Below are 21,184 nucleotides of genomic sequence, written 5' to 3'. Positions count from 1 at the left end.
TTCTATAGACGCTCCTCGCTATGAATCTTTCGTATCCATTCTTTTATATATATTTTGAACATGAACACACTGGACCTAAAGTCTAAGAGCGAAGCAGCTATGAGGAATAATGACCTCATCAGGACCACATAGATGACATTGCATAAAAAAATTCCCGAAACGATTCTCGAACAGGCCTTACTTAAACTGCACTTAATCACGATAAAGGCGATCTCCGAATTTGATCTAAATTTGAAACAAATATTACGAAGTTCAAAGTTCGGACCAAATTTGTGATTCCCTTTGAGAGACATCGTGTTATCCAGACAGCGGGACGGGCATGGCCATATCGTCTACATATTGTCTGAAACGGATTTGGCCTTAACATATTGGGGTCTAAAATCATTATTTCAATGAGACACATTTCTACAGGTGGCAATGAACTATATAGCCGCGGTAGTCATAAGTCTGAGGTTATAAAAACTTCAATCACCTACATATGTTCCCATGATGTATGTAGTCAATATAATATTTAATTAAAGAATTGGGTATAATTGACCTATTGAATTGGCAACCCTTTCATTTAATTTTTATCATGTACCGGGGTCACTTAACTACTCAAATTGAGCATGACTTGCAGCTTGAAAAGAGTGAGTCTATGTTTGAAGCAACAAAGAGGCAATTATATTTTATCTTTCTCTTTGACGAGATGTAACTATAAAATTACTCACTGTTATCATTTGCATACTAGAGATGTCGATTGAGTGATCTTTAGAAAAATCCCCACACTGTTTAAAAATAATTAAATAAAATACTTACGTTCCTAAATAGAGAATATTTTTAATTTTTGGCAAATATGTGCAGCAACTATGTACATATGTTGTGCAGTGTTTTGTTGTTATGTGCGATCTATTTTCTTCCTTATCCGCAGATAAACACGAATTGAATATTTCTAGTGGAAATTGTTTCTAACGAGTGGTACACTGAGTGGATACACATTTTTCAATATCCAAATCACGTTTACACTCATTTGTACGTGTTTTATCTTAACCCAGATAAAGCCACTGGTCGTTTAAACGCCACGAAGAATGTTTTTTTTTTGAATATTTTTGTGTTTTTTTTGCATTTTGTTATAGTATTGTCTGTTATCTGTCATTTCACACTTACAAAGCTTCATTTGACCTATACATTTCCACGCAACAGGCCTAAAACCCATGCTAGAACAAGATAAGGTAGCAGCAATACCCAGCTGACTGAACTGGATTGTAGTGTTAGTGTCAAATTCCATACGACATTTTATGTATTTATTTCTATGTTCGATGTATATTAGGGATATATATTTTTAAAGAACAAATTTATTCATCACAAAAAAAAAACTATTTCCCATAAAGACTCCTTCATATCATTGACATGTAACCTCCTCCAGGTCCGAACGACATGCCGCACACTAAAACACCGCTAATAGAGGCGGTACAATATTTGTTAATATGTTTGGTATTTTGTTAAACTTGAAAATAATAAATCCCTAATAAGCATGTGCTTTTTTGTTTTCAAAAGCAAACGATTGAAACAGCTTCTCTTTTTTCAATGAATTACCAGCGACCCGAAACATTTTTGCAAGTATTCTACTTTCTGCGAGAAATTATGCATTTAGTGCAATGATATGGAAACATTCAAATTGAAAATCTAACGAGTTTTCATTCATGTTTTTCAAAATATTCAATCAAATGTGAAAAATTATTAGTTTTTTAAATTCCAATAATTTATAGACATTTCCTTGTTTTGTTTACAAATACAACTGGCAGTAACGTTACAAACAAAAACAAATTCCTTTGTGGTTGTTGTTCGAGTTGTATTTGTTGTAGTATTAACTTTACCTTATATTTGTTCTACCATGCCTAAAACCCAAGCTATTCAAAAAAATCGACTTATTTGTAATTTTCGACTTTTGATGAAAAATTTATACATGCGATAAAAATTTAATCATAAATGTTACATTTATATAACGCCTGGGATTTGTTAGGGATTGGCATATAAGGATACCCCTATATTACCCTCCAAAGTTTTTGGCACTTTTGAAAGAAGGCTCGATTTTAACCAATCAGGCAAAGCAGGCCTTAAATGTACTATAATCGGCTAATGTTTTTATGGATTAATCGATTTAATTTGTCGAATATTAAAATATTGATTCTGGCCTATTCACTTGGTAATCCTTAAGAACTAAGCAAAAACTGGGCGGCATAATACAGGAGTAAGCGATTAAGGTCATGTTTATATTATAGCCTTTTGCGGGGTTAACTTTCTTAATGAGGATTTATTTGAAATATAAGCAATGGAATTGACATTTGAAACCCAGTGGGTTTGTTAAATCCGGTTATTTATAAAGGTACTATCTTCTTCTTCTTTATTTGCGGATCCGTTATTCGGATATAAGCGATCATACAATACTGTATGTATTACAAATTAATATACATATTTTAATGTTTTATGTTATGAAATTATTGACAGCTCTCGATTCTTCGCAGCATGTATTAGATTCGTTTCATCCCAGTATCCTGTCCATTCTTGGATGTTCCTTAACCAGTACGTCTCTCTTCTGCCTCTTGTTCTGTGTCCTATAACAGCTTAGATTTATAAAATCTAATATAGTCTAAATGTACTGTAATCGGCTATTGTTTGTATGTATTAATCGATTTAATTTGTCGAATATTAAAATATTGATTCTGGCCTATTCACTTAGTGATCCTTAAGAACTAAGCAAAAACTGGGGCGGCATAATAAAGGACTAAAGGCCGGCGTACATAAGCTGCTCTGCCTGATTGCCTTGCTTTCCTGCTTCATTTTTGACATAATAAAAATAAAAGGATAAAGAAGGCCGAGGAAATTTCGAACTGGGTTGCCCCTTTCTTTTTTATTCTTTTATCAGAAGTAAGCAAGGCAGCTTATGTACGTAGGCCTTTAGCGACTAACAGCTTTGAATTTCTACACTACTCTTACCCCCCATTAAATGTCAAATTTGTACAAACTTTTGAGTTATCGTACAGACCTAATATTACGATATGCAAAGTTTGGGTCAACGTTGTAGCTGCTTTGAAAGTTGTGGTGCGCTCTAGTCACTACATATTGTGGGCGGGCGCAGGTTTTTTTTACAGTTAAAGTATGGACTTGCTTCTGGACTTTAAATTTGTATCTCCGTAATAGAGAACTCGAGCACACCCTGCAACAAAAAAATATCAACACGATTCGATAGGAGATCTTAAACTACACTGAACTAAAATTTTGTGTAGAAATATTACGAGGTGTAACATATGGACCAAATGCACACCAGCAAGACAGACGGACGAACATGGCTAAATCGACTCCAAATTGTTTGAAACGAATTTTACCCAAACATTATTGGGGTCTGAAACCATTATTTCGACGAAGAAAATTACTCTGGTGTAGACACGGACTTATAAGTGTAATCTCTATTGTGTAGTCCTCTGTTTTTTTTTTTTTTGACATAAAACGAGTTTTTTCAGATTTTTAATATTTTTTTTTTTCATTAACGCAGTCATACCATTTCAAGTGTTTTAATGATGTGAACCTTAGCTTCACCTTAGCTAATTTATTTCTGACTTTCACTCACATACATACATATATTTCGAATTATTATATATTTAATCTGATTGGAAACAATCCAGTCTATTGCTGTGTGCGATCTCTTCTCCTTTCCTCTGCATATAAACTCAAATTGAAATTACATTAAATAAATTTATATTAAATAAAATATTTCTAACAAAGTTGAAATTATCTGGTTAGTAGATAAACACATTTTAATATTCAAGCCACGTTTACATTCATTTGTACGTGTTGGAAGACGTTTTTATCTTAGACAACAACAAATCATTGATTGATCGCCTATTTCTTTATGGACTAAAAAGTTTTTAAACGATTAAATTTTTCTAATACCGAAATGTTTATTGCTGGCCTCTCCACCGTGTAAATCCTTAGCAACAAAGCACAAACTGAGGCAGCGTAATACAGGACTATGCGATTGACAGATTTAAGAAAGTAAGGACCGTTCACGGAGTTGATTTCGAAAGCTGACGGATTTTGAACAGCCATCCGGTGATAAATGTTGAACTTGAATAGAGCAAAGATAGCTGTTGCGCACATTTCATCACTCTCATTTCCGGAGTCCAACCGGGCCCAACTTTTTATACCCTCCACCATAAATTACATTGAAACCAGATTTCAGCCATTTCGGTTGAATAATGGGACAAAAACATAAAAAAAACATAAATACTTAAACGTGTAGCTATACGGATTTCTATGCAGAAATATTTTATAACTCCAACGGATACTAAATACATACCAGATATTACCCATTTGGGTTGAATAAAGTGGCAAAAACCTTCAAAATACCGAAAATCAGGAGGTACCATTCTCTACGGGAACATTTGGTAGCATAACGAAAGCTTGTTACCCAATTTCGGTTGGATAATGTGACTAAGATCATAAAAGTTTCCAAAATCGGGAGGTACCGTTAGGCTAACCCCTTTTATATGCCAAATGAGGGCTGGATCGAAACGGAGCTTATAACAACAAACTTTTGGTGCAAAAATTGTTTGTCTGCTAGGAACTTAAAATGCCAAATAATATACAATACATTTGAACATTTTATCCACCTTCTTAAATCCGTTCGGACGTTTGAGTGGCCTCCACCGACGGACGGACATGGCTAAATTTCTTTCAGAAAGGATGTAAAGAAGGGCCCTTTCTTTGAGAAAGGGTTTAAGGGAGCACCCTTGCTTTCCCAAAGTCTCTAAAAAAGGAAACTTTCTTTCAGAAAGGATTGTAAAAAGGACCTTTCCTTTCAGAAAAGCTCTAAAAGAGGACCCTTTCTTTCACAAAGGGTTTAAAGAAGGATTCTTAGTTTCAGAAATAGTCTAAAGAAAGCCGCTTTCTTTCAGAAAGGGTCTTATGAAGGATCCGTTCTTTCCGAAAAGGCATTACGAAGGACCCGAACTTTCAGAAAGGGTCTTATGAAGGACCCTACCTTTCAGAAAGGTTATAAATAAAGATCATTTCTTTCAGAAAGGATCTAAAGAAGGACCTTTTCTTTCAGAAAGGGCCTAAAGAAGGACCCTACCTTTCAGAAAGGTTATAAATAAAGATCATTTCTTTCAGAAAGGATCTTAAGAAGGAGCTTTTCTTTCAGAAAGGCTCTAAAGCAACATTCCACAGCTTTTTACTCGCGAGTAAGCAAAGAGAGCTTCTTTCATCACTCACGCTATGTTTGTTATTTCACAAAGGGTCTAAAGAAGGACCCTTTCAGAAATGATCCAAAGAAAGATGTTTTCTTTCAGAAAGGGTCGAAAGAAGAACCCTTTACTTCAGAAAGAGCCTAAAGAAGGATCCTCTCATAAAGGATCTAAACAAGGGATCTTTCTTTCAGAAAGAAACCTAAAAAGGACTCTTTCTGTCTTAAAGGGCCTATGGAAGGGGGTCTATGAAGTACCCTTTCTTTTGAGAAAGGGTCTATAGAAGCTTTTCTTTTCAGAAAGGTCTAAAGAAGGATCAACAAAATCGGTAAAATGAAAGAGAAAAATAACAACATCAAAATGCTTATACTTTTGCTAATTAACGAAATCTGTCGGTAATTTAGAGACTAAAATAAAGTTGTCGCTATGTTCTACAGATAGCTTCGCCGCACGAACCCTAACGACCCCAGAGTCAGGGAACTGACAATGGAAGTCAATAGATTAGTCGGTGATCAAAAGCGGAAAAAATGTCTAGAACATCTGAAGTGCTGCAACATTTGAGCCAGCTGTAATAAATTGTGGGCAACGGTTAAGGCGCTATCGAACCCTGGTAGGAGGGACGATCGGACATCTGTCATGTTTAACGGCGTAGCTGTGACAGATCCGAAGAGGTGTGCTAGCTATTTTTGCCGACAATTTATTGAGCACCCCGATAGCGACCGGGCGAAGAGAAGTGATTTGCGTCGTTTGCGATCTCTTCCTGCCGAGAAAGACCCAGGAGTCAATTATATAAGCAAGGTCCTCAACTTATCGCTAGCCACTCTAATAGTTCCCGGTGCCAGGAAAATGGGCAGGGTGGTCCCGCTGCTGAAACCTGGCAAAGATGCCAGTAGAGGTGAGTCATACAGGCCGATTTCACTTCTATCGCCAGTAGCAAAGATACTCGAGGCATTAATCCTCCCCAGCATCAGAACGTGTTATCCAGTTGCGGATCATCAACACAGATTCCGGAAGAAGCATAGTACCACAACAGCACTGCACGCCATTTCCACATATATTGGACGAGGACTCAACCAGGACAAACCATGTCACAGAACTGTGATGGTAGCATTAGATCTGACCAAAGCGTTTGATACGGTCAGCCATGCTAGGCTGTTCGAGGATATCGAGAATACTACCCTCCGGTCTTGTCTGAAACGCTGGGTCATCAACTATTTGTGTGGTCGCCAGTCATACGTGGAAAGCAGAGACAGGAAGTCCAAACCCCGTAGAGTGAAGTTCCCCAAGGAGGGGTGATATCTCCGAAACTGTTTAACCTATGCCTCTCTGCAATTCCACGACCTCCCGACGGCATTGAGTTAATTACGTATGCGGATGATTGTACACTCATGGCGTAAGGTCCCAACATCGGTAACGTTTGTGACAGGCTAAATGCCTATCTCATTGATCTTGTAGAGTTTTTCCACGCAAGGAATATGAAAATATCCACCACTAAGTCAAATCCACACTGTTGACCACATGGACGGCGCAAATTAAGCTCCCACTGAATGTGCAGGTCGACGGTGCAATTATTCCGACCTCAAACTACAACAGGATTTTGACGATGCAGTACTTGTTTGGATGCTATAGGCAAGACCACCCAAATCACCATCTGGTGGATATGCCTGAACCCCCAGGCAAGTTGGGAAGGATTACCGAGATCTGGAGAGAGAGGTCCAAAGATATAAAAGATAACCTCTAGATCAACGTGCATACCAGGCAGGTTTAAGGGACATTCACACTGATGCGGTTGCAGAGGCTCTGGCAGCCTACAGTGCGAATATCGTCCTCGACGATCATCCACCACCCGTTGCAGCAGAAGAACAACAGCTGCCATGACAAACGGGAGTCGTGTTGGCACAACTTAGATCTGGTTGGTATGATAGCACGCGGAATATCTGCCTAGCATGTGGTACCAGTCCGCATACTACGCAGCACCTGTTTAACTGCCCAGCCAACCCGACTAACTTAACTCCACTCTCTCTTTGGACGAATCCTATTCAGGTGGCGTCCTTTCTGAACTTGGAGCTGGAGGCAGAGCCGAATCAATATCAATCAATAAAGATTTACATGTACTTGTAGAAGCTGCTACAACACATTTGCATTTGAAAAACCAAAAGTTCTAGGACAGAGAAGCCATTCCACAGTCGATATGTCTGAAGAGATGCTCAACTAACAGCGAAACCAGGTCACATAATTTGGTGACTGTGTGGGTTCGAGTCCTTTGATTTCCTTTTTCACTTGGAAAAAATTTCTTAACTCTAAACGAGAAAATTAATAAAAAACTAATTTTATTGTTTATGCATTTAAAATCTAGAGCATTATAGCTTCAGATGTGTCAATAGACACAAACAAACGAGATCCAGATATAGATGACATATATAAAAAACTTAATGTAAGACGAACAGCCAAAAATGTTGCCATTCTTCTCAAAGCACTGATTTTCTAAAAATAACAACATTTAATATGTAGTTATTTATAGTCTGATAACTTTATCTTATAGTTTTAAAAATTTCCCCATGAAGTTTAGCGATTCTTAAAGCTCTTCAGATTATTTTTATTTATTGTTTATTTTGTGTATATTATATTAAACAAAAACCTAAATAATTGGCGATATTTATGTTTACAGATGTTTTTGGCAGTTGATCGACATTACTTTCACTTGAAAAGATAACTCTTCTTCTTCGTCATTTCACCTATAAAAACCCCACAAAATAACAGAACCTATGCGATAATTATTAATTTTAAGTATCTACATGTGTTTAAATGTGTAGTATATTTACAAAGTTTTTGTTTGTTGCTTCAAAAAAGTCGACATACGAACGATACCCCAATAACAATGGCAAAAACAACGTATATTAATAAAAAAAAAAACCTTATCAGGCATTGCTCGCTCACTCAAATTATGTCCACAATAAATAAATACTGCAAAATTTAAAGGGACGGACGGAAATTCACAATGAATTATTGATAACTAAATTCAATTTGTTGTTGACAACACCAAAAAGCAACAACAAAATAGAACTAAAATCGGAGAATTGTGAAAAACAAAACGACAGGAATTTGTTGTGTTTTGGTTTAGTTCCATTTATGGACTTTGCCCTATGAGTCTTTAAAAAACCACCTCGGAACTTAAGTGGTTTCAAAACGAACCCCCCATCAAATACCCCACAACCAGCAGCAAGAATGAAAAAATAAACCCTTGCAATTATCAAAACACTTTTTTTTTGTTTTTCTCTGAAGTATTTAACACAAAGAGTAATGCCGTTCGACGACCGACCCGACCGCACACTTTGAGTACTATTGTTTCAAAAAAGTGAAATGAAATGAACATCGAAAACAAAGGCATTTTGCGCGATAAAAAAACGAACAATAATTAATGCTATAAACACGATCATAATGGACTCGATAAATGGCCGGGGAAAGAAAATATATTGAAGCGTTTTAAATTTTAGCTGAAGTAATATTGCCAAAGGCAGGTTACGTACTTTAGGGTGAAAATTGTGAATGTTTTCATCAAATGGAAAATACCATTTAATATTTACCGTAATAAAAGTTTTAGAGCACGAAAACGCAATTCATATATTACATGAAGTTATAAAATTAATAATAAAAAAAAATTTCTGTTTTATGGACCATTAAAACATATACATACATACAGTGTCGCCCAAAACAAAAGCACCCAACTAAAGCACCCAAAATTAAAAAAAAAAAACATTTTAAGTCGCAAATATAAGTAGATAAAACTGAAGCACACCCCAATTTAAGGAACAAAAAAACTAGTGAAATCAATATTTCGTTGCGGATCCTTTATTCTGGATGACACACGCAGATTTTATAGGCGTAGAGGATATTAAATTATTAATTATTTCAGGCGAAAACATTTAGTTTCGAAAAATGTAGATTAAGGGATCGATTATCGATAGCAATTATCGTTGAGTTGCCAAAATTCCTTATGTATGGCAACTTTCAACTGATGTTGCGAATCTCAGTTGACGAGCGGCTATTTTTCAGCAACCACCTATCTGTCTGTTCCAGAACTGCAAGAATCTTCTAATTTTTACTATTTTTTCCGATAACATAAAGGAAAAAATGTTATCGTAGTAAATAATAGTAGTTTCTTGCAGGTTCTGGAACAGACTTGTTTATCAAAAATATGGTGAAAATAAGGAAAAAAAAAGAGTTAGAAATATTAATTGATAAATTGAGTGCAAATCCCATGTGCACATGTGTTCTATCTATACAGCCGACTAAACCAGGGAATTTCGTTTTTGAATAAAAATTATTTTATTTTGTCTTTCTATCCTCCTCCGTCAACTTCGAAACGATCCAATTTTGGCACAATTCGTTGTCGATCAATACGCTCGACAATGCAGATTGAGCCATGCAATTGTAATCATTTGCCTTGGGACTTTTGGAAACTTCCCAATCTCAATGCAGCGCACACTTTTAAAAATCTTCCTTTAACGTTTCCACAAAGTAGACTACGGCATCCTTTGGCAATCGAAAATACGCCTTAAACATAAAACAATTTACTGATTATATAGATCTTTCCAACATGAGCTTCAACTTACAGTACAGATGGAAATTCGAAATTCAATGGATTCGACTTGTACCTCAAATTTTTTCTAATAGATGTTTTGTCCTGTACATCTTAATCATCAAAAAATAATTGCACTGAACTTATCATTTTAAAATAGTTTTTTTGGCGAATTGTGCCTTTTGGATTTAATAGAGTTCACAAGTTTGAAGAATCACTGATCGATAACACGTTTATCGACAACCCAGTTGGGTTGACACCAATAATACAAGATTTCATCTCAGTTGTGCTGACAATTGACAACGCAACTCAAGTTTAATGGCAATGCATAATCGACCCTTAAATCCTCAAAATTCTGAAAATCGGGAGATGGACCCAAACGTAGACCCAGGTCCACAATTTTTGGTGGAAAAGTTTTAAACTAGGAACCCTAAGTACCAAATTACAGCTAATTTAGTAGGAAAATGTGGCTTAATCTTCAAAATACCGAAAATCGGAAGGTAACGCCATAAGGGAGATATACCAAAACGTTAGCCGATATTGTTCATATTCATCCAAAAATGATGGTACAGCATCTTCTGGTCAAATACAAAATCTCTCTTGAAGGAAGTAGCCGAGTTGGTCCATACTTTGCACTCCTTCGGGTACCTCCCACACAAAATTTCGGAAAAGTTCAGTTTATGACCTGCTCTCGAATCACTTTGATTTTTGTTGCAGCAACTTGTATTCACTGCCCTCCATACGACGGTGCAAGTTTCATCAGGGGCAAGTCCATACTTCCTGAGAAAATAGCCTGAAAGGTACAAATAACCCCTATGACCGGGTGTAGTGGTTGGAGCGCAAGATAACTCTCAGATCTGCAGATTCGGTCCAAAATGTAACCTTCGTATTATTTTGTGCAAACTTAGCTTAAGTTCGAAGATAAGCCATATCGGTCCACTCCTTTAGGTACCTCCCCCACAAAAGTTCAAAAATGTTCGGAAAAATTGTGCGCACGATAACTCTTGATGGGAGTGACCGATTTGGTCCATAGTTTACACATCCTAATAAATCTGCCAGGTATAGATCAGTTTCGAATATGGACTATATTTGCTCACTCCTTCGGGTACCTCCCACACAACATTTTGGATAAATTCACTTTAAGAACTGCTCTCGAATCACTTTGATTTTTTTTGCAGCAACTTGTATTCGTAGTCCATACTTCTTGAGAAAATAGCCGAAAGTTGTAAAAAAAAAACCTATGGCACCATATGTAGTGGCTGGAGAGCTCGAAGCGAATACTGCGTTCGTCCGTACTTTGGATATTGTAATATTTCTTTGAATATTAGATGAAATTCGAATGTGGTGCTAATAGGTCTACTCCTTCCTGTACCTCCTCCACAAAAGTTCGAAAATATTCGCTAAATTGGTACGCACGATGTCTCATAGACATTGCAACCGATTTGGTCCAAACTTTAAATCTCTAAATATTGTCTAAACTTAGTTTACGTTCAAATTTGGGCCCTATCTGTCCAATCCTTGTGCTACCACCCACACAAATGTTCAACATTTTTGTGTGGTTAAGGGTCTGTTCGAGGATCCTTTGGACATTTTTACTAAAGGTTATCCTAGTGGCCCTGTCATAAAAAAACACTATCTATCGATATCTCCGCAAATGTTTGAGCTTTTTGAAAACCCTCCTAAATACATACGTTTTTTTGGGAAAAAGTACTTCAATCCACACAGGCTGAGGGTATATCTCTGTTGGCAAAGCCGACTGATACTTTTTTACTTGTTATACTCTCATGACACTAAAGAGGGTACATACATACACTTTGATGGACCTCACAAACATAATTATACCCTACACCACTATGTGGGGAGGGTATTATAAGTTGGTTTTGGCCAAAAAGTTTGTAACGCATCGAAATAATGCTCGTAGACTCATACTTATATATACCAAAATTAATGTCTCGACGAGCTGAGTCGATCTGGCTATGTGTGTCCGTCCGTCAGTCCGTCCGTCCGTCCGTCTGTCCGTCTGTCCGTCTGTCCATCTAAACCTTGTAATCACGCTACAGGTCGCAATTTTGATCGGATCGTCACGAAATTTTGGATGTTGATGGGGGTCCCGGAGGGGAAGAAGCCTATTGATTTTGGTGATGGTCGGATAATATTTAGGGGTCGGGAAGGGCAAAAAACTTAGGTGGATAAAAAGACAAGGTTTTTTTCCAAAGCGAATATCTCAGCTTCTATACGGGGTATACCAAAAGCAAAACCTGACAATGAAAGTAGAAAATATCACCTTTCTAATGATGTAAAGTTAGTGCTCGTAGGTGATCAAACAACGAAGATATCACAATACTAGCAAATAAACCCCCAATTTTCATTTTTGCGATTTTAATTATAATGACGAATATCACAGCTTTGGTTGAAAACTTTCCAAAAGCAAAGCCTGACTATGAAAGTATAAGATCCCGTCTTTACAATGATGCAAACTAGGTCGGCGTAGGTAACCAAATAACGGAGATATCGCAATAGTCGGTAATACATCCCATTTATCCATTTTTTTGGAAATCACGCTACAGGTCCCAATTTTGATCGAATCGTCACGAAATTTTGAGGGTTAATGGGGGTCTCACAGAGGAAAAAGCCTATTGATTTTGGTGATGGTCGGATAATATTTAGGGGTCGGAATGGGCAAAAAACTTATTTGAAGAAAAGTCAACATTTTATTTCAAAGCCAATATCTCTGTTTCTTTAAGAGGTATATGAAAAGCAAAACCTGGCAAGGAAAGAAGAAAATATCACCTTTACAACGATGTAAACTAGGTTGTCGTAGGTGATCAAATAGCAGAGATATGGCAATAGTCGATAATGCATCATATTTTCCGATTTCTTTGTAATCACGCTACAGATTGCAATTTTGATCGGATCGTCACGAAATTTTGGGGGTTAATGGGGATCCCACAGAGGAAGAACCCCACTGACTTTAATGATGGTCGGGTAATATTCAGGGGTCGGAATAAGCGAAAAGCTTATGTGGAGAAAAGTCTACGTTTTTTCTTATGCGAATATTTCTGCTTCTAGTAGGAATATTCCAAAAGGAAAGCCCGCCAATGGAAGAAGAAAAGTTGTGCTTTATATTGACGCAAAGTATGTTGGCATAAGTGGGCAAACAACCGAGATATCGCAAAATATATTATAAAATATAATATATCAAATTTTTTCATTTTTTTTGTAATCACGCTACAGGTTGGAATTTTGATCGGATAGTCACGAATTTTTGGGGGTTGATGGGGGCTTCACAGAGGAAGATGCCTATTGATTTTGGTGCTAGTCGGATAATATTTAGGGGTTGGAATGGGGAAAAACTCATGTGGAGACAAATTCAAAATTTTATTCTTTGTGAATGTATCGATTTCTAGTAGGGTTATTTCAACGGCAAAGCCTGTCAATGGAAGAAAAAAATATTAACTGTACATTGGTGTAAAGTAGGTTGGCGAAGGTTGTCAAACAAGGGATATACCACAATAATCGGCAATGCATCCAATTCTTCCATTCTACAGGTCGAAATTTTGATCGGATGGTCACTAAATTTTGGTTGCTTAAGGGGGTCCCAGAGAAAAAGAGGCATCTTTTTATACCCTCAGCCTTTAGGCTATGAAGGGTATATACACTTTCATACGGGCAAAATGTGCCTCATCGAAATAATGGTTTTAGACCCCAAGTATGTTTGGACGAAATGTGTTTCAGACAATTTGGAGTCGATTGAGCAATGTCCGTCCGTCTGTCTGGCTGGCTGGAGCGCACGATAACTCTCGAAGGGATGAACCGATTTGGTTCAAATTTTGGCTTTCGTAATATTTTGTCCAAACTTAGTTTAAGTTCGAAGATGAGCTATATCGGTCCACTCCTTCCGGTACCTCCCCCACAAAAGTTCGAAAATGTTCGGAAAATTTGTACGCACGATAACTCTTGAAGGGTGTAACCGATTTGGTCCATACTTTGCCCATCGTGGAGCGTGTACCAGACTTAGATCAGGTTTTAATATGGACTCAATCGGTCCACTCCGTCGGGTACCTCCCACACAAAATTTTGGAAAAGTCCTTAGCCTTAGTAATATTTTGTCCAAACATAGTTTAAGTTCGAAGATAAGCCATATCGGTCCACTCCTTCAGGTACCTCCCCCACAAAAGTTTAAAAATGTTCGGAAAATTGTGCGTACGATAACTCTTGAAGAGAGTGGCCGAATTGGTCCATACTTTACACATCCTAATATATCTACCAGATATAGATCAGGTTAAAATATGGACTATATTTGTCCACTCCATCCGGTACCTCCCACTCAAAATTTCGGATACATCTTCACTTTAAGACCTGCTTTCGAATCACTTTGATTTTTGTTGAAGCAACTTGCATTCCTGCCTCAATTGCGATGGTAAAAGTTGTTTCAGGGGCAAGTTCATACTTCTTGAGCAAACATCCCTGAAGTTCTAAAAAACCCCTATGGTACCATATGTAGTGGCTGGAGATCCATTCTTTTTAGTATCTCCTCCGCAAAACTTTTGATATTAAATCCTAATCAACATTTTTGTCAGTTCAAACGCCCAAAATTTTTAAAACTCCCTAAATACATGCGTTTTTTGGAAAAAAAAATTGTTTCAATATACACAGGCAAAGCCGACTGATCCTTTTTTACTTGTTTTGATTAAAAACCAAATTATGTTTGTTGGTAGTCGGATTATGTTCCCTAAAATAAATGTTTACCAGTGAAAAGCTTATGTACAGGGGTAGTGGTGTAGGGTATCACATGGTCGGCCCGTCCCGACTATAGCCTTTGCTCACTTGTTGTTTCATACCCCTTGTATGTTTGAAGAAATTCGTTTCAGACAAGTTGGGATGTACTGTTTGTCCATCTGTCTGGTTAGTGCTCACGATAACTTTCGAAGGGAGTAACCGATTTCGTCAAAACAGGGGCGCCCATACTTCCTGAGATAATGACCCAAAAGTCCTAAAAACTCAGATGACACCAACTCAAATTACTGATGATCACACACGATCCATATTGTCTCCTTTCTACCTCTAGCAGGCCATCCTTATATCCTTGTGCGGATTACAATTTTCAGTAATTTATATTTTTGATTTCGCTATATATGCCCCAAATACGCTGTCTTTCGTCTTTTTATAACTGAGATAAGTTCTCTTTCGAAGTGCATCCTTCTTAGAACATCGGCATTTGTCACATTGGCTGTCCAAGGAATTTTCAGAACTCTCCTATACATCCACATTTCAAAGCCTCAAGTCTTCTTTTTATGATCCATACTTCCATTGCGTACAATAGCATTGACCAGACATAGGTTTTGATAAAACGAATCTTTGTTTCAAGATTAATGTCATGACTTGTTAACACTCGCCTGTATTTTGAAAATGCTTCTCTGGCCAGTTCAATTCTGCAGCGTATTTCTTTAGAACAGTCCCACTGTTCAGCTGTTGTAATTCCTAGATATTTGAAACTTGTAACCCTCTCCACATTGGTGTTGTGAATTTTCAATGTTGCATTATTGCGGTCATTCTTTTTGCTTACAACCATGAATTTTGTTTTACGGATGTTAATTTTCAAACCATATTTCTCGCTGTGTGTTGTGAGCTTATTCACAGGATTCTGGAGTCCAGATATGCTATACGACAGTAAGGTTGTATCATCAGCATATCGTATGTTGTTCAGAAATGTTCCATTTAAAGGAATGCCGATTGGAATTTTGTTGATCGATTCTTAAAAAAATTTGTCTGAATAGATATTGAATAGCAAATGCAATATGCACCCTTGTCTGACTCCCTTGGATATATAAATACTATTTGTCATTTCCCCGTTCACTTTTATTTGTGCATTTTGATTCCAATATAGACTTTAAATACATTGTACTTCTTTCTGATCTAGGCCAATGGAGATGAGGATTTCAATCAACTTATCGTGTAACACTGTGTCGAAAGCTTTTTCGTAATCAATGAAGCATAGAAATAGGTCTTTTTGAGCGTTTTTACATTTCTGAACCAATGTTTGTATTGAAAAAAGTGCTTCTCGGGTTCCCATACCTTCCTTAAATCCAACTGGGATGTTTCCATGGCTTTTCCACATTTCGAGTATATTCTGGAGTGGATAATACGCATAAATATTTTTAGAGCATGGCTCATAAGGCTAATAAGTCTGTATTCGCTACAATATTTTGCATGGCATTTCATTGGAATGGTAATAAATCTTAATTTTAGCCAATCTTGCGGGAATCGACCTGTATCATATACATACATGGTTAAATAATTTTGTTATAAGTTCTATATTTTCTTCAAGTTTTTGCTAGAAGAAATTTCTACATCAAAAACTTGCAAGTTTTCAATACAGAATAGAGAGTTAACAGAGAACAAGTGAGTTAACAGACAACTTTCTGTAACAATTTGTACAAATTGTTGCAAACTTTTGAGTAACCAGACAGATCTAATGTCTTAGTCATCAGGGTTCGGACGATGCAGTCTCCTAAAATCGTATTGGACACGAATTGACAGCACTATACCGAACATATGACCTACATGTCCCATAATCTAGAGAGAGAGAGGTTAAAAGATACAAACGAGAACCTCTAGATCAACAAGTCTATCAAGCAGACTTGGATAAAATGCACACCGATGCAGTTGCACAGCAGTTCAGTTCGAAGCAGAAGAACGCCAGCAGCCATTGCAAAAATGAGTGATAGTAGCCCAACTAATATCCGGATGATGCAGTTCGCATTGGGCCTGAATACGAACGAACATATTTGAGGGAGATCATCTGTCCACTGGGGAACTTTTGGCGCAGATGTTTCCTATCCACACCAATTTAAAGCAAAATTGTAGGGAAAATTCGGCTAAAACTTTCAAAATACGAGAAATTCGAAGTAATCGCTATGTGCGAGATGAGATATGGCATAACATGGTCCATCTTTGAATTTAAACTAACTTTGGATTAATTTTATAGCCTGCAGGTATAAAGAAACATTATAGTTTGTAGCTGAAATTTTTTGTGAAACTTTGTGGTCATTATTAAGGGAAGCATGGACTTCCCTGAGAAAAAAGTTTTACTTCTGTAATAATAATCACGAGAACTATCAGAAATAAATTTTAAATTTTATCCGCGAACAGGATTTCAATCTGTACATAAGTCAAAATTTGTGAACTTTAGCGTGACCCGTCCGTTTTTAGGAAAAACTATTACGATGTTGACATTAGCTTTGTTCCAGAACTAAAAAGTTTTTACAATTTTTACGACTTTTACACATTTTACCCGAAAACCCGTTCCCGTACACAAAAAAGTTGTAAAATGTTCACTTCTCTTTAAACAAACATGGCGCTGAATGGCGCTCTCTTTAAAAACTTTTTACTCGACAAATTTGAGCGTGTAAAAAATAGTAACATGGTTGCCGGCGTCTGATTGGCTGATACGCCGACATTGACATTTGTTCCAGTTTTTTGTACGTATTTTCCATTTTTCCGTTCCCGAACTATTTGAAAATAAAAACTTGTGTGTGAGAACAATTTTTTTGCAGTTCTCTTTTTTACGAGTTTTACTATCAAAAAGTACGGGAACAAAGCTATTAAGTCTGTCTGGTTTTTATTCTCTTTTGCTAGAAAATTGTAAAAAGTAAAAAGACACCATCCCAGCAAAAACCAGCAAGCAATCAGCTGGCTTGCCAAAACAGAACAATTTGTCCGCCTATAAAGGAAGCAAACACGTTGTATTTGATTAAAAATAAAAAAGAAAATGAAACAAAAAAGTATTTTTCCACTTTACAAATGTGTTCCACAATAAAATTATTTTTAATTTTCACAAACATAAATCAACAAAAAAACTAAAAACAGATGATTGACTGTTTTCAGGAAGAAGACTAGCAACTCTTCTTCCTGAAAACAGAATAATTTTTTCCAGCAAGAATTACTCTTGTGCCAGACACTGAAAATAACACATGAAAATATTTTAGCTTTTAGGAGAGAGCGGAGGTGAAGGAGCTCCCTTTCTCCCTTCTTACCCATAAGCTCAAAACATTTTCATGAATATTTTCATAATCTGGCACAAGACTTTGCAAACTCTCAGTGAAAGAACTGTCAAAATGTCTCTCTCGAATCGCTCTCTTTTGCTGTTTTTTTGTGTTAACAGACGACTTCCAGCAACAATTGGTACAAGTTGTTACAAATTTTAGGGTAACCACACAGACCTATTACTGACCAAATTGGGTACTTCCTTCAAGCAGAATAATTGTCTTAGGAGGTATGGTAAAAATAATCCGTTTTAAAGAGAACACTACCTGCTGTGTGATTTTAAAGCAATCCGGGGACTGCTCCGTGGGAAAGGAGTGGAGTGATAGAGTTCATATTCGGGCCTCATGTATTTTTTTAGAAGAAATATTATATACATACATACATATGTTCCCACAACACCCCTGAAGAAACAAGGGAGACTTCTCTCATATCAATGAGTGTACGCCCTTCAACTTGTCTAAATCATTATTTCAAGGAGCATTCAACAGGACATTGCTGTGAATTTTTTATGTATTTTAGGAGGAATTTAAGAGGCAATTAAGCGGATTTTTTATTTATAGTAGGAATCGAAGAAGGCATCTAATGTGATTTCTTTATTTTTGTTTACAGAACAATTGGTGGATTTTTAAAGGCTATATTTTAGAAGTATATAAAGAAGTCCATTGACGTAAGCTTTTAAGATTTTCACATGAATTTGTATAGCTAGTACCCCATTTTATACTTTGTGTTAGATTTTTCGAAAAGTAAAATCAAATTTTTCCAAAAAAATATTTATCAGGCATGTCACAGATTCCGATCGGAATGGTTTCAATTCCGTAATTTCATTTCGATCGTTTTTGTTTTAGCTTCTTCAGATTCCGATCGATTTGATGAATTTCGAAAATCGTATTATTTAGTATAAATATGGCAACATTAGAGGAATTAAAAGAAACAAAACAAAAACATATGATTAGAAAACAGTGTAGAAGTGGGAATTGTGAAAATATTCTGTTGAAAGAAAGTTTGATTGTGCGAAAATAAAGTTAATTTTTATTGGAATTTCAATTTTTCTATTGTTACTGTAATCGAGACACAAAGTAATAACCATAACATTGAATAATACCTTGTATGAGTTCTTTCTTCTTTTGTTTCTTCTCTCTTTTACATGCCATATTGTTTAGTTCTTACAAATTTACAACGAAAAAATTATGTGGCAATACGTTGTTAATAATTGGTTTCGTTGATTAAGAAATAATGGAAATGTGCGAATTTTTTAAATAAAATGATAAACAAATATAAAATTAAATGTGATTTTGTTAATAAAACAATATTTTTATTATTTTTAAGTGTTTTTGGAGTGTTTTAAAGTGACATGTTTCCAAAAAAATACAATTCCACTTGAGAAACCAAAAGTGGTTTCATTCCGAAAAAATTTTTCGTTTTTCGGTTTCTGAAGAAGCTAAATACGGAATCAATTCCACTTTCGATCGGAATTGGTTTCTGTGACATGCCTGTATGAATGAAAAAAGATCAAATTTTAAACAAGTATTGGTATCACTGTGTGTAATTTTTTGAGTCACGTTTTATTAACCATATTCTGACTTCACAGTGTGATAGAAGACCAAAAAAGAGAAGACACGTGTCTCACCGTTTTTCCCTATCTCCTGAACTTTCGCGGTTGTAGGCCTCCAAAGGTTTGATGCTTTGATGTAAAAAGGGGTCATTTAGTCAGGACTATATCTTCCAAACCGTTAGGAATTTTGACTTTATCTCAGACTCAAAGCTGTAGCTCTTGTCTTTGAGAACAAAAATTGTGAACACATATAATCTATCAAACTTCATCTACAAGGTCAAAATCACCAAGGTCAATTGTTTTTAAATTTTTCTCGGGTTTTCTCTAAGAGAAGGGCTACAACTTTGTCTCTGAGATAAATTCAAAATTCCTAACGGTTTGGAAGATGTAGTCTTGACAAACTGACCCCTTTTTATACCCTCAGCCTTTAGGCTAAGAAGGGTATATACACTTTGATACGATGAAAATGTGCCTCATCGAAATAATGGTTTTAGACCCCAAGTATGTTTGGACGAAATGTGTTTCAGACAATTTGGAGTCGATCTAGCCATGTCCGTCCGTCTGTCTGTCCTGCTGGCTGGAGCGCACGATAACTCTCGAACGGATGAACCGATTCGGTTCAAATTTTGGCTTTCGTAATATTTTGTCCAAACTTAGTTTAAGTTCGAAGATGGGTTATATCGGTCCACTCCTTCCGGTACCTCCCCCACATAAGTTCGAAAATGTTCGGAAAAATTGTGCTAACGATAACTCTTAAAGTAAGTAACCGATCTGCTCCATACTTTACACATCGTGAACTTTCTACCAGACATACATGAGGTTCCAATATGGTCTCAATAGGTCCACTCCATCGGGTACCTCCCACACAAAATTTCGGAAAAGTTCAGTTTAGGGCCATCTCTCGAATCGCTTTGATTTTTGTTTCAGCAACTTGTATTCACTGCCCTCCATACGACGGTACAAGTTTCATCAGGGGCAAGTCCATACTTCCTGAGAAAATAGCATGGAAGTTGGAAAAAAAACCCTATGACACCGTGTGAGGAGGTTGGAGGGCAAAATAACTCTCGAACGGATCTGCCGATTCGGTTTAAAATATGGCCTTAGTAATATTTTGTCAAAACATAGTTTAAGTTTGAAGATAAGCCATATCGATCCACTCCTTCAAGTACCTCCCCCACAAAAGTTCAAAAATGTTCGGAAAAATTGTTCGTACGGTAACTCTTGAAGGGAGTGGCCGAATTGGTCTATACTTTACACATCCTAATAAATCTACCAGATATAATTCAGGTTCAAATATGGACTATATTTGTCCACCCCTTCCGGTACCTCCCACACAAAATTGCGGATAAGTTCACTTTAAGACCTAATATCGAATCACTTTGATTTTTGTTAAAGCAACTTGCATTCGCTGCCTCAATTACGATGGTAAAAGTTTTTTAGGGGCAAGTCCATACTTCTTGTGCAAACAGCCCGAAGAGTGTAAAAACCCCCTATGTCACCATATGTTGTGGCTGGAGATTCACTTCCATAACGGTCAATGTCGATCCATTCCTTGTAGTATCTCCTCAAAACTTTTGATCTTTAATCCTAATCAACATTTTTGTCGGTTCAAATGCCCAAAATTTTTAAAACCCCCTAAATACATACGTATTTTGGGAAAAAAATGTTTCAATATACACAGGCTGAGGGTATTTATATGTCGACAAAGCCGACTGATGCTTTTTTACTTGTTACATCAAAGACTCAGACCTTTGGAGGCCTATAACCGCGAAAGTTGATGAG

General features: G+C 36.6%; 1 protein-coding gene across 1 annotated transcript in view; it reads right to left on the bottom strand.

The window, feature by feature from the left end:
- The window catches only part of LOC141391937 (alpha-tocopherol transfer protein-like), an 80,311-nt gene that overhangs the window by 42,838 nt on the left and 16,289 nt on the right, over positions 1–21,184 (bottom strand). The gene's annotated exons all lie outside the window — the stretch shown is intronic.

Source organism: Musca autumnalis, unplaced genomic scaffold (genome assembly GCF_047663935.1).
Source record: "Musca autumnalis isolate F117 unplaced genomic scaffold, ASM4766393v1 scaffold_2, whole genome shotgun sequence".
Classification (NCBI taxonomy): domain Eukaryota; kingdom Metazoa; phylum Arthropoda; class Insecta; order Diptera; family Muscidae; genus Musca; species Musca autumnalis.
This window is presented reverse-complemented; position numbering and strand designations above follow the sequence as displayed.